The following is a 13,778-nucleotide window of genomic DNA, read 5'->3' as shown; positions in this document are numbered from 1 at the left end:
AGTAGTTTTTCATTAAAGATAAAGCTGCAAATTTGATTATCAAAAAGTCGATCAAAGTTATCTAGGAATACCACTTTTCGATGCCAATTCATGGGCGCATTGTTTGAGAAATACAGAAAGGAGTATTATTCAATGAATTAATCGGGAGATAAAAAAAAGCAGACAAATGTATCAGCGTCCCATTGACCGGGCTTCCATACCTTTCCTCGCAAAAAGTCCCATTCCCTGGACCATTCGCCTATCCTTCCTTCCTTTCTCTCTTTCGTTCATGTGGATTTCGTATCCCATGTAGTGCGGGGGGTGGAGAGGTTTGGACAGAAGTGCGTGAGTGCGCGCGAGATGTGCTCGCACGACTATTCAGATATTGTTGTTATTGTTAAGGGAACAATCGGCCGTCAATAGGCCGCCCCGGCATAATGTATCTATTCAGGTGCAGCCAGTGGTGCTCAAAGGATTTCCATTTCTTTCACGCTCCCTTCCCCTCTTGGCATATTCAACGAAATATATTTTCGGTCATATCCCAATATGCCGATGCACAAAATTATATTTCGGTTCAAAGCTCACCGAAAATGAGGACAATTTTTATGGTCATTCATGCGAGTAGTTGTTCAGTCATTTTTTCGTGAGGATTCGAAACATAAATCAGAGTCAATGTTAACCCCTGAGATACACACACGGTGAGAATCTCTGGCTGAATTTGACGATGTGCCCATACCAATGAGATTACGTATGCGGGAATCATTTTCAACAAGAAAGAGGGAGAGAGAGAGAGAGAGAGAGAGAAGGAAGAGATGAAGAGAGAAACTCATGGGCGGTGCACATGCAAGGGTCCAAAAATCGTCGAAATCAGTCGAGTTCAACATCAGCATTGTACCTGGGCATTGTCTCCGTCTCATTGTTATCGGTGTGTATATATAACTGCGGAATATATGTATTTGGATGGTGCACAACATTCTGGGATATGCGCGAGAGCATTTTCGTCCTGACGGCACGCTCCTACTGCAAATGTACTGCTCCTCGTTCATAGATATATAAACACATGGATGTTCCATTCGCTATACCCGATAGATACCCCACGCGAGATCTCCAAAATCAAACTGTTGTATACATACGAGTATAGATGTCGATTCGTTAACACGGCAGCATCTGCTCTGCTATATCCCGTCGTCTGTCCACGACGACAAAATAAATTCAGAAACGCACAAATATATCTAATCAACGTTAACGTTACGGAGAAAACGAGTTGAGCTGTTTACAGGTGGCTCAAAAATAATATGTCCTGTGCTGGGTAGAAAGATGAGCTCGAATGTCGTTTCACAAGGTATCTCGGCGGGGGAAGGGAAGATGGGCCCATTCGAGGAAGAATGCCCCGTGTGGGACGAGGGGAAGAAGGACGTGCGATTTTCGTATTGATATCGAAGAAGCGGGGTTCGACGAAGGAACGTACGGTTTTGCGAGAGTGCAAGAGAAAGAAGGCGAGATGGAGGGAGAAGAAGAGGGGAGAAGAGGGTAGTGGTGAGGGCACAGAGAACAGCTGAATAGAAAGCGACACAATGGACCTGGGTGGCTGGTGGAGGCGTGTTATCAAATGGGTTCCTCTCATTCACATACCGCGGCGGCCTCTGCGGGGTTGGAAAAGTGAGAGGGAGCGAGAGGGAGAGCTACCTGTGTCTGTCGCTCTGTACCAGTGTCTGTCTGTTATACTTATTCATACACCTAGCCCACCTCCTCGTTCCTCCTCTCTTCACCAACGAGACCATTGTGTGTCGTTTTCTCTCTCTCTCTTTCTCCCTCCTTTTCTCTTTCCACTGTTGAGTCGAGTTCGGTTCAGTTGAGAAGGCGATGGAACGTGCCACAATGCACGAATATGGGCCTTGCGCCGTCACTCTTTCCATCCCCCCCCGCCTTCTTTCTATCTCTCTCCCTCGCTTCTCGTTTCCCACTCCTGAAGCTTGATGAAAACCTCTTTCGACTCCCCCGCTCCCGTGTCCCCGCGTATATGCACACACGCGCCCTTTTATCCGCATTCGCGCCAACCTCTTTGCCCCACCCCCTTGAAATCGCGAGTCACCTCCCTGCTCCTCCTCGCTGGCTGATAATCGAGAGTTTTGAAAATCTGCTGCCCCGAAGAGAGGCTCTGTTTGGGAGATGTTACCAAACGATGAGGGAGGAGAGTTTCAGAACATCGTGTCCAACGAGCTTGAGTGTACAAATATGGAAAGGAAGACCGAGGAGAAGACGATCTTCAGGATTCTCAAAAGACAATCGAGCTATAAACCGGAAGGAGTAAAGTCCATACGCCAACATGCAGAGCAGGCGCCCATAAAGCTTTCTCTTCTCCGCCCGCTCACTAAGAATTCCACTGGAAAAGGACTGAATGAATAAGTAGAAAATCTGATGAACGCTAATTAAATGCGATTCGTCTTTATCGGTGATCATACGCAGCGGTATAATTCCAAAAAAGATGAAAAGATGAAGAGAAAAAGTGGGGAGAGAGGAGAGTGGGGAGGGAGTAGAAAATTTCTCCTTCATCTCAGGCGAAATTTACCTATATGATATGGAAACCTGCGATGAAAGGATGTAGAAGACATGCCAGTTAAGTACGCTCCCTTTCGGAGGATGTTGAACGCGAGGATAAAAGATTATAAAAGAGATGAGAGTAAAGGAGAGAAAATGAGAAAATCGTAGAAAACTTGTGGAAAGCGGTATGAAGGTGTGGAAGAGAAGAAAAAGCGCGGTGGCGAGCAGGGTGTGGGGAGAGAACACGAGAAAGATGGAAACGCGGAAACCTATAACGAAACGGTGATTATGATGGACAAGAGCAGAGGAAGCGAAAACGGGCGAGGGTGGGAGGACACGAGGAGTAGGAGGAGAAGGAGGGAAACTTTTGCTTAGAGCGAAATATGTATATGTACAAAGCGTGCGGAACGAGATGAGCACGCGAAAAGTACGATATATACACGTATATTTCGTAGTGTTCTCGCGCGATGGCATACAAAACTCGCTCAATACGTCATTCAGCCGAATAATACCGCTCGTTCCCGCCAGAATGAGACTTTCAAAGGGAATTAAGGATTCAAAAGCATCTTTTGCGCGCCGCTAACAAAACGCTCGGATTTTACGTATACCGTACACAACTGTAACGTCACTACTATTTGTATTGCGTACATGCTCCTAAATATGTACAATGGAGATGTGTATATGTGCGCGCGTGTGCGTAAAAGTAATCTTCCTTTTCGTCGACTTGCTTCGTCATCCTTTACCTTCCTTGGATAATGTTTCTGTCTGTCTCTCTTCCTCTTTTTGCTCTTTCGGTCTCTCTCTCTCTCTCTCTCTCTCTCTCTCTCTTTCCAAAACTAAACAATCGAATCGTTTGCAAAAGAAGTTTGCTAATTACGTTTTCTCTCTGAATACTTAACCCGCCCATTGCTTCAAAGCGTCGAGCTCGTAGGACTGACGAATCCAATAGAGGCGCGATTGTAAAAACTCGTTCAAACACACCAAATTTCAGTGGACTTACTGCGTATGCGAATCTTTCCCTTCTCTGACAATACAGTTCTTAACGCAATAAAAAGTCAACCGTAAAAAATACATCGAAACTCGTAAAAAAAATAAGAAAAGAAAGTATAAGGGAAAGATGCGCGAGGGTGCGGTAGAAAATCTTTAGCGAGTGTAATACTTGGCACGAGGGAAAAAGATCCCAGAAACAGTTTGTCCCGGATTTCCTTCATCCTCGCGTCTGGGCGCGTGTGGTCTCGCGAGAGAAAAAGCCTTTTTTTGTGCACAGTGAGGGGAAAAATAAGTGAATAGTTATATATGTACCAAGTGCTTCTGAAACACGCGGTAACAATTTCATTTACCTCGAATAAAAATTCGAAGAGAAGATTGCGAATAAATAAAGCAGAGAGAATGAGGAGAATTCAAAGGAATCAAGGGTTGGAGCAGGGCGAGCCTTTTATGAGCGCGTACGATCACGCGAATATAGCGCAAAAGCTTATTAACATAAAAATGGCCCGGGGAGATCGTAAAAAGACGAGTACAGTTCGGCCGCTGTGGGTGGCCACCGGCGATGCGCCACATATAAACAGCAAACAGGGAGAGCTTCGCGTTATTACGCTTCGGGCTTATAGTTTTCGATTGTTATTCATATATATACGGCCACTTAAAGCCATGAGGAAATTTCTCAACGAATTCGAATTCCCCTTTCCTTTCCTATCCTCGTCTTGCGTCAGATAAAATATCTTCACTGCATCCATAAACCTGCGTGGCAACTTTTATCAATTTTCATTAATTCATAAGACTATGCTTTGAGCCTGCAGGGAAAACGAGGTCAAACGGATCCGCTTATCATACCTATTAGAGAAATAGAATTTGTTGATTCAACAAAATATTTTTTAGATCAAACGATCACGGTAAGATTCGATTTCTGCTAGATCAAATATCGCAAAAATATTGTTGAATCAACAAATTTTAACGAACCAATTTTTTTTGTCTCAGTATAAAGTCTCTTATTGTAATTCTTTTATAAAATTATATATTCTATAGCGATTCTGAAGGTAATTTTGACGCACTCCTTTGAATGAATCTTCAAGTATTCAAATTTTATTTTTTCTTTAAAATCTCTATAAATTATTTATGGAAATATACTTTTTCCCCATTATCGCAATGAAGTTCAACAACTTTGTATATTTATTTATGAACATGTATTTTTTTTGAAAATATTCATTGCTCCACCTCTTTCATCGATTGTGTTATATGATACAGAATCTTTTTTTTTTCCATACTCCTCCCCCATTCGTAGCATCCCTTGTCTCTCTAGTTATAAATACGCTGTTGATCAAGAGCTTAAACGCTTTGGCTCACCCCCGCGGTGAGCTCGAGTTACACCACCACGTGCATGCACAGCTAGTGAGCTTTGGGGTCATGAGAATCGGCAATGAATACTATTATACGATACATATCCATATATAATATATAAGCAAAAAGGGGTGTCATTTACAAAGCCACTTACCGATCGACACATAAGGGGATGATCGTTACTTCGCCTGTCTGAAACAGAAAATCCGTGGATTATTAGCCGGAAGCCTTTAATTCTATTAGTATAGCTAAAAATGAAACATGCCGCATACATCGAGAATCTCAATACGCTGTGGGACTTAATGAAAATTCCATTGGGCAATGTAAAACGCAATAATGAGCCGTAGTTACAATATAAACTAAATTCTTTTTATCAACATCGGGAAAAGTTACGAATACTGATGGTGCTTTTGGAAGATCCAAACCTCCAAGCAGAATGAGAAATATTATAATATTTGCTATTTTCCAAATAAAAACGGTAAAAATATCACAATGAAACGCGTGGTTATGTTCGAGCGATGCAAAATCAAATATTTTATGTCCGCTCATTAATAAATATCCATTTCCTATACAATCTATAGGTATAACGAAATAAAAATTGCAACATTAATGTTACTATAGCCGGCGCATCTACAATACAATACGCTCGCATATATACATATATATCGTTTCTTTTATATATCCGGAGAGAAGAGAATGGGGGTGGGTCTGGGGACACGGACGTAGCTTTGGTCGCGCTGCCTTATCGGCAGTTATCGGTCCGTGATGTCACACAATGGGGCAGACAATGCGCGGGACAATACACCCTGTTTCCTAACCCTCGACCCTCCGCAACCCTCGCTTTCTACTGCTCCTACTCCTTTCATTTTCTCTCTTCCCCTACTCTCCATCGTTCTCTCACTCTTTCCTTCTCTGTCTTTTCGCGCAAGTACACATATATAAATATAAAGGTGAGTATGATATACATAGGTAAATGTCTTGATACGATCCTGAGAAATTCTTCTTCTCGCTCAGACTCTCGTAGCTTTCGAAGGGACACACGCTCACAGGGGGCACAAGTTCGCTGGCCAACTTAATAAACATAATAGCTGAGTGAGCTGGCCGCACCACGGTCACAATGAGATCCGTACAACGAGATAAGGCTGGCATAATATAGCGACATGACGAAGGAGGAACGAGAAGATGGCGCGCGAAAGCACGCGGCCATTGTTATGCGAAGCGTGTCACATATCCATCGACTCTTGGCTCCAACTGGAGATTAATATACGATTCGTCCGATTGCCATGGCGATATATTCAAGAACTTGTATCGCCGATGTCCAATGACAGTTGTCCGTTTTTAGCACTCGTCTTCGAGACAAGTTTTTCGTTTTCGAAAAAGATTCAAAATTGAATCTCCATTCTTTGCTATAAATCTTGATTCGTTTTATCTATGAATCTTCACTATATTGACGACTCAGAGTCTGAAAAGTCGCCATCTTTAGTAATAACGAGTCAAGTACTTAAAACGTACAATCGTAATCTGGCTACAGTTTTTATCGCCAGACAGTTCAAAAGTGTAGAGTCCGTTGAAGCGGATAAAAAAAAAATAAAAAAAAAAAAAAAATGACGTATGGACGAATTGAATCACGAGTCTGATATGAAAAGAGAATAGAATAAAAGAAGTGCATAGATATATCCATATATTTCATCCACCCCACTTTCTTCTTCTTTTCTATTATCATAGGGTGAATCAAAGGGAATGGGAGAAAGAGCGAGTTGACAGTGTGGCTTCACGCATCATCGAATCGACTCTCATCCACACGCCCTTTTCTCTCGGTTGTATTTACTCCTTGTTCACAATGTATTCGCCTCCCCACCTTCGCCCATCCACGGGTCCCCTCTCTCAAATGTTCTCACTCGTCTTTCTAAATTCCACCCTTGCGGCAGGCCGACTCTATAGCCAACCCCTGCAGTTTTATCCCACCCCCGCCTGAAACCAACAATATGGGATAGGACTCCCGTGTAATCACCCTAACCCACGTGCCACCGCACATTTTCGAGGATCCGCTACGTTTTTTTTCTTCACTCACCAATTTATCCAACAGTAGCAAAACTAAACAAACGCGGCATTATTCGATTCGGGATTTTTTTTCAAGCTGCTTTAACAAATCGACATCCAACCAGCTCTCAGACATTTCGATTGAGAATTTCGCAACACCGAGTTTGAAATTTTAGTTACTAGAAATAATTGTACCACCATCAATATGAGTCTGCTGAATTCCATAACTAAATTTTAAACCTCTGAGCAAAATTGCTGATGCAGACCAATTGAACGAGAAGAGCTGTATTTTCAAAATACATTTATGCAAATATCTTGCGTGTACCAAAAAAATATTAATTTTTGTCAGTCGCGATTAAAAAGGACATTACATAAGAGTTACATGAATCTGAATAAACATTTGGAGCGTTATCATTACGGTAATGTTAAAGGAAAAATTTTCGAAAATAACTAATAATTCTTGTAGGTAGGGGAGACCGGGGCAAAACGGGATACCCGAAAAATGAAAGAAATTTTTTTTTGTCATTTTTTTTTCAAATTTTATACTTGTCCGAAAAGAACATGAAGAAACATATCTTTTCCAAACTATTTTGTTTTTTTTTTTGGATTTTTTTTTTCAAAAAATTCGTTTTTTTCAAATTCTCTTTTTTTACATCACTTCCAAAGTGAAAAAGTTTTTGCACAGATATACAAAAATTATTTGTATATCTGCAATTACTGCTTCGCAGATTACTGTCTACGACGGTAATCGCAGATACATATATGTTTGCGGACCATCATGTGTGGTTACACCTGCACATGAATCATGTGCCCGCTCCGCACAATTTTAGCACTGAATCCACGATTCAGTGGATAAAGAATACAATTTTTTACAAAATAAACATTGGCAATCTTCGTTATTATTCATATCATTAATTTTTAATTGAATTACAGAGGGTGCGTTCGACGTATGTTAGAGCGTTGTAAGCGCTGAGAGCGCTCACAGCGTGCGCTCGACTTACGTTTGAGCGCTGTAAGCGCCGAGATCACTTTCAACGCTTACAGCGGTAAGTCGGAAGCACTCGGTTACGTGTGCAAAATGCACCCAAGGTGCATTGAATTAAGGAAGCTCGGTCGCGTAGGGCCGGGTTCTGTGGGTGTATGAACGGGGCATCCCGTTTTTTTTTTAAATGCGCATATTTACATTACCACAATGCATTATAAAACAATTATTAATCATTTAAAATAGAAATAATCAGTCACACATGAATAAAAAAATAACAGAAAAAAAGGTACAGTTTGACATTACGATCCTGCTCACAAAAAAGTGGCAACGTCGAAATATAGAGAAAATAATTCAACAGCTGAAAATGACTTGATCTCAACGTTCTATTACGATTTTTTTTTCGGTCTCATTACCTGTGACATATAACATTATTTATTATTGTTGGAAAATAAGTATATAAATTGTGTTAATTGATAAAACTTGACGTTTTTATACAATTAATCCGTTTTTTTAGCCTCTATGTACGCGTATACACACGCCCGGACGTGCGTGTGTTTTTCATAAATTCCAGGTTAGACAGTCGATGCTTCAAATATCCCGCATGCACTTCAGCGCTGTACTGAACATCTGATTCAATATCTTTTTAGATAGGTCGATAACTCCAAACTTTTTTGATATATTCTGAATCCTTACGATTTGAAGAGCAATACTCTATTTTTTTGTTTATTTCTGTTGCGTAAGTGCATATATATCCCTTAGGACACGCGTTTTGAGAGTGACTCTTCCATAAGGCCCGTGTTAAAAATCCTAACTTTCACTATTTTTTTCGTTCTTAAATGGTCGATGACCCCATCTGAAATTTTGCACATGTCATTATTGATAATCTAACTATGAGATAATAAAAAATTGTTTTTTTCTGTTGCGCAGGCATTCGCGACCGAGCCTCCTTAAAATCATAGTAAAAAAAATTTCGTGAGTTTTTGAGAGGCACCCCTTTTTGCCTCGGATTTTTTTTTTTTTTTTGAAAATTGAAAAGAATTCCAGTAGATTTCTTAGTTTTTGGGAGTAAAAAATAGACAGCTTCCCAAACTTCTAAAAAGTTCAATATTTCCTTAGGTATCCCGTTTTGCCCCGGTCTCCCCTATATCAAATCACTTCGTAAGTATAATTGTTTTCGGCCGTTACCGTGACTCATATCAAAACAAAATCGTCGTTTGGCAAATGCCAACTCCGCAATGTTAATTTTTCATCCAAATTTTGCAAAGAAAAAATCCTTATTTTTGCACCGATTTTGATACAAGATGATTTATTTTATTCTGTAAGGAATCCTCTACAACGATGCTTTTTTTCAAATTTTGTAGTCTCAAATGATATTACGCAGTTCCCTTTTATTACAAAGTAAGGTTGTGACGCGTGAATTAGCAGTTCATTGATATCACTTTTCCGCGATTCCGATTGGTTCTTGAAACACGACCATTGTGAGGCTAAATTAATTCGGAAAAAACAAAGTTTATTCGTCCCGTCAAAATGACAGCTTGGAATTGAAACCATCTTTGACACTTTGTCGATATCGTTTTGCTCGACTCGATTTCTCGAAAGTTCTTCCAATTGAACATTCTTTCAATAGTTATTGATGAGTTGAATTTTTAAATGTAAATAAATTGTGGTAAAAATAAATAAAAGGTTACGCTATGCAAGAAGATGACTCACTTAGTAATTTTTTAAATCCGCCTGCGGGGGGGGGGGTGTAGTGCACGAATATCGGTAATAATAATATAGATTATTCCTTCAAAAATCTCGATGCAAAGAAGAAGGCTCTTTTTTTACGTGGTTTCAATTTTTTTTTTTCTGGAGAACTGAGTGACGACACGGGCTGTGAATATTCTTTGTTGGTTCGATTTAACCTACTATCATACAATTGAATCTCCAATAAATTTAATTGGATCATTGGATATTTGCATAGATCCATAAAAAAATGTGGCGCACATGTGATTCGTGTGAAACAATTTTATCTTTTTTTTTTTATCATTTTTAAACATGAAAATTACCTTCATCTAGAACTCAGTATTCTAAAATTCAAATGGACTCTCGTTTTATTGAAATTCTATATAATTATTGAAATCTATTCTCCATGCTGATTATGAGAAAAAAAAATTGTTGATTCAATAAGAATCGAAGAGTCATCGAACTCACGTGACCAACTCAAAATGGATAGTGGCGCCTCCCATAGTAAAGTGTAACTATTTATAGTGAATACGGTGGCTGTCGCATGTCAGACGCCTCGCGTGTATTCTACCGGATTTCTTCGTTAATTTTTATTGAAAACGCGACGAATAAATTTCGTAATGAGCAGTAAAGTAGTGTCAATCCGGCTCTGGTCTCTTCGGTTGTGACAAATGTGTGTGCAATTTGTGATAAATAATCTTTGTGACCGGCGGACAAAAGTTGTCATGGCGTACGCAAACTGTTCCGTATTTTTATTTATTCATTGCGTTGATGAGAAAAATCTGCTGTCCGAAAACATACCACAGCCGGGATTGGCTATTAAATCACATTTTTTGATATTTTTTATATTCGCGTAATATTCGATTATATTCGCGAGGAAATCCGGTAGAAACGGATTTTAGTTTGATTTTTGGACACTTGGCGCTGCGTCGCTTCAACTTCCTTAATTGCATTTTTTTTCGGAGAGAATGAATCTGCAGTTTGATCTAAAACTCTTTTGACTAGATTCAGTTTCTTTTGTTTATCTCATCAGAAACAATCTACCGAATTCTTATCAGAAATCAATTTAATTATCTCAAATGTTATATCGTTGTAACACCAATCCTTTCATTTAATATCATATAATACTGTTTAATATCATAATTGTGATCCATCATATGTTCTCAAATATATTTCGGATACTGTAGAAAAGAGTCAAAAAATTAAGCCCAAAGTCCAGTAGTCAAATGCAAATTTTAACATTTACAACCCATGAAAAAATAACAAAAAAATGTGAGTTAACATTGTTTACCATCTCGCAATAGTACGAAAGGGATAAAGAGAAGGATAAGGAGGAAACGAGAGCTGAAACTATGATGCGAAATACAGAAATACAGTAAGCGAAAATCAGCAGAGCTCGTTGGCTCAGTCGACGAATTATCCTCTTCCAAATGCCACTTGCACCTTTCGTTATTATTAATTTTCACAGCAGCTACCTGTCCTCACCAAGTTAGAGAAGCCAATTACTTTTGACAAACGATTTTCTTCCCATAGTCAAACGAATAAGTCAAATAGATAATATTATTATTGGAAATAAAGTCCTAAAATATTTGCACTGAAAAAATGAATTTTTTGATTATTCAGAAAAGTTTTGGGTGATTGAATCAACTAAATATTTGTTGATTTAAGAAATTCTCTGTTACATGTTTTAGTGCAACAGAAATTTTGTTGAAGCAACAAATTCTTTTTTTTTGTTGTATTGTATATTTGAACAAATTTCTCAAGAAAGCCTCAACTCGTTTTGAAGGAAAGAAAAAGTTATGCATTATTTTTTTTCACAAGCATGGTTTATTATTTTGGATCTTCTTAATCCGTTTTTATAAATGCAAATTTTTCAACGGCAATATTCCGGCGGTATTGTAAAAATGTTTTTTTGTAAATCTACGAAATCGCAAAATTCTACATCGAAATCTGCAACTTTTCAGAATTCAAACTTTATTTTTGTATATAAAAAAAAAAAAATAAAAAAAAAAAACACGGACCCAAATCATATTGTAGAGCTGCAAGAAATTTTCTTACTGATTTTTTTCCAAATTTTGTAGAATCTTCAAAAAAAAAAATTAATTCCACAAATCTTGGAAAAAATGAAGAATAAATAGCGAAAATCCCGTCCATTTGGAAATATTTTTAAATCACAAAGAATTGTTGCAAATTTTTTTTTTTTAATAAAAAAGTTTTTAAAAGATTATAAAAAAACAAAAGAATTTTTCTTTCCTGGTTGAAATATGCACATATTTATGAAATATGGGTTGATTGAAATATTGAAGAACACTTCGGAAGCAGAAGTGCAGTAAATAAAAAAGAAAAGAACTTACTTACTTGATATACATTAAAAAATAAGAACAAAAGAAAAAACCTGCAACCAGCTATAAACATGAACGATTCTTGATATCGAAAAGATCTAGGTCCATAGAAACCGGTGATAAGATACGAGACCCGGCACAGATGGAGTACAGTCTACAAAAAAAGGGTTAAATCAAATTTGAATCCCTCCTGAAATAGCCGTACTGGGACACGTTTAAAACGTCAAATTCGCTATCGGCTCGAGGGCTTTTATCGAGATCATTGTGAATCATTGAGCTTGTCGAGGCGAGACCACCCTCGGAGAATCAAGGGATCGGAACCAATGGCAATAGTAAGGGGGAGAAGAAAAAAAGAGAGAAAGAGAGAGGAGCAGAAAGAAACCAGCACCGTAACGTAAATCAGCTCCTGATGAAGACAGTGATGACTCCATAATCCAAAATCGTGCATACGCACGAAAGCCACCCTTTCGATTTTATTCATATATGCCTACATCCCGCTTATATACGATTCGTTAGGGTAGAGCGGCTCACTATTACTATGAGTTTCTCTGTGACCCCGAAAGAGTACATAAAGAAGCATTGATTTATTTCATTTCCATTTTCAGAGTTCCATATAGACGAATACGTGTACGTTCTAAATCTGTAATGAATATAAAGGCAGATGAAATAAGGAAGAACAAAAAGATACCCTTCTATCAATTTTAGAGAGAGCTGAGAAAAAGATTTCTCCATCTCTCTAACACGATATATGCTAGTTGGAAGGGTGGGCAAAATCCTAACACCATTTTGATTACCTTTAACTCCCCAAAGCTGCGTCATTCGACATCACCCCGTGATGTATTGAAATATTCTTACTCATTCTTCAAATGAAAGTTGTTGTGATAGGTAAACAATATTTATTCTAGAAACAAAGTACATCAGCAGTGATACGTAAGTATATCATACTAATAGTGAATCTTGGTATCAATTGTTAATTTATTAAAAGACAACTAGCAATTGAAATGTTGGTCTAGATGCATTGATCCGGAGACACAGCAGCCATACCCTTAAATTAGCTGAAAGTTCTTCACGTCGCGATGCTGATGATATTCGTAAACAAGTACTTCTACTATATATCAAAGATTTCTGGAGCCCTTCCAAGACGAATTTGGTTCCAAGGGCGAAAAGTCATCATTCAATGAAAAAACTAGGAAGAAAGATCTTCCACACACACTGGCTAGCGAAGTTCAGTCTAATGCACTGCGAGTAGAAAAAATTAATCGTACTGCTCTTCTTGTAATATCTAATCAATTGGCACATTTTGTCTAGTGCACGACGCTGAAGTTTCCAACGTTGGAGTCCAACGAAATGAATGAAAATAAAATGATTTATCCATCAGTTTTTTATTTCACGAATCATAATTGTGTAGATTGAAAAAAAATACAAAGTACAAATTCGACTGGAAATAAATTGGAGAATTACTGAAATTATTGGACAGTTTTTTAGATCATTTCGTTGGACTCCAACGTTGGAAACTTCAGCATCGTGTCTAGTGCATTTGATTGCAACTATTTTCAACCAAATATCTACCCAACTACCCCTAACCCATCAATGACTTTAATCTAATTGATAACTTTTTGATGATATATTTCATTTTTTTTTATTTCTCTTTTTTATAAATACGATGTTTACAACTTTGGAGCTTGACGAACGAATAAATGAACGAAAAAAACATTTGTAATTATTCATTTTTTTATTTTACTAATCATTTCATAAATATAAAATGAAAAACTACGAATTGAAAATTAGGGAGGGGAAAAAAAGAAAATTAAAAAAATTTTTTGTTCATT

The sequence above is a fragment of the Venturia canescens genome, chromosome 11, assembly GCF_019457755.1.
Source record: "Venturia canescens isolate UGA chromosome 11, ASM1945775v1, whole genome shotgun sequence".
Lineage (NCBI taxonomy): Eukaryota > Metazoa > Arthropoda > Insecta > Hymenoptera > Ichneumonidae > Venturia > Venturia canescens.
This window is presented reverse-complemented; position numbering follows the sequence as displayed.